Below are 1,983 nucleotides of genomic sequence, written 5' to 3' on the forward strand. Positions count from 1 at the left end.
TGAGGAATAGCCATATGGTCTTCCACAATAGTTGAACTAATTTATATTCCTACCAACAGTCTAAAAGCGTTCCTATTTCTCCACAGCCTCACCAGCATCTATTGGTTTTTTGTTCTTTAATGTGTACGTTTCAAACTGTTAATTTTGAAAACATTTCAAACTTACACATGCAGGTATAATAAAATGAACTCACATACCTCCTTCAGCTAGATGTATCAATCATGAATATTTTGTCACATTGTCTCATAAAACATGTTTCATGTCTCTCTTTCTCTCTTTACATATATGTGTAGATACATGCATAGGCATTTAATTACGTTAGGATTTCATCATTTGAGGGTAATTTACAGATATATTGACCCACCCCTAAATAATTTCCTCATATATCTCCCAATAAAAAGGTTGTTTTCTTATATAACTTAAGTAAAATGACTAAATTCAGGAAGTTGAATGTTGCTATAATACTATTATCTAATTTACAGACTAATTCAAATGTCACCAATTGCCCCAATACACTGGTAAACATATAATACTTTAGGGGTATGTTGAGGTCCTGTCAACTGAGATGAAGAGACGTTAAAACTTGCTTTTGAAAATGAGTCTATATCATTAAAAATTTCTAAATTCCAAGTTCTATGGTGAGAAAGAGACTCAGTCAATAACAGTTAATTTAAGTATTCAAAAGCTATTGGCAGGATGACTTTGGCAACATTTAGACTAAAATTGAAATGATTCAGAGAAAATTAACATGGCCCCTGCACAAGGATGGCACAGAAATTCGTGAATTGTTTAATTTTTTTTTTTTTTCTGAAAGGAAAAAAGCAATCTGGACTGAACTGAATTCCTCTAAAATTCATATATTGAAACTCCAGCCCCCGATGTGACTATATTTCTTGATAGGGCCTGTAAACGGGTTGTTAGTTAAAATGGGGTCATGAGGGTGGAGCCCTAATCCAGGAGTACTGTCGTTCTTATAAGAAAAGGAAGAGATACCAGCGACACACTTGCATAGAGAAAAGACCATGTGAGGACACAGCAAGAAGGCAGCCATCTGCACCCTGAGAAGAGAGACTTGCGAGAAACGCTCCTGTTGGCACCTTAATCTTGGACTTCTGACCCACAGAACTGTGCGAAAATCCATTTCTGTTGTTTAAGCTGCCAGCCTGTGGTATGTTGTTATGGCAGTCTTAGACTGACACATTGGGTGAAAATAGAGGTAAAAGCAATAGACTCACCTTCTCAAGAGTTTCTTAAATCATATTTGATGGCTGAAGCAAACCTAACACCATATGATGCAGTGCTCAATGTAAAATACTTAGGAACTTTTTATTTAAAAAGTAGAAAGTGTCAAGGTGCCTGAATGGAAGTAAACATTCAATACTTCACTCAAAGTGGTACAATTTTTATATGAGGAGGCTATGATAAGTTACATCTATATATATGTATATGTGTGTGTGCATATATATGTACACAAGGACAATACAAGGTGATGTGATTTTTAAATACATGAATAAAGTAGAATGGAATTCTAGAAAATGCTGAGGTAATCTACAGGAAGGAAAGGAAAAGGAAATGAGAAACAGAAAATAAGTAATACAGTGACAGACTTAAACCCTAAGTATCAATTCTAATCTAAATCCATCAATTCAATGACAGAGATCGGCAAAAATAGATAGAAATACACTACCCAACTACATGCCATCTACACATGTTGGTGGCTCACGCCTGTAATCCCAGCACTTTGGGAACCAAGGCAAGCAGATCACTTGAGGTCAGGAGTTCGAGACCAGCCTGGCCAACATGGTGAAACCCCATCTCTACCAAAAATACAAAAATTAGCCAGGCATGGGGGTATGCGCCTGTAGTCCCAGCTACTCGGGAGATTGAGGCAGGAGAATCGCACGAATCTGGGAGGCAGAGGTTGCAGTGAGCTGAGATCATGCCACTGCACTCCAGCCTGGGTGGCAGAGTGAGACTCTGTCT

At 37.6% G+C, this 1,983-nt stretch overlaps 1 non-coding gene across 1 annotated transcript; it reads left to right on the forward strand.

Annotated features, from left to right (window-relative positions):
- Positions 1-696: 696 nt before the first annotated feature.
- Positions 697-800, forward strand: LOC116275487. Its single transcript, XR_004184620.1, has one exon. It is a non-coding gene; the product is annotated as a U6 spliceosomal RNA (small nuclear RNA).
- The last annotated feature ends 1,183 nt before the right edge of the window (positions 801-1,983 follow it).

The sequence above is a fragment of the Papio anubis genome, chromosome 6 (genome assembly GCF_008728515.1).
Source record: "Papio anubis isolate 15944 chromosome 6, Panubis1.0, whole genome shotgun sequence".
Classification (NCBI taxonomy): domain Eukaryota; kingdom Metazoa; phylum Chordata; class Mammalia; order Primates; family Cercopithecidae; genus Papio; species Papio anubis.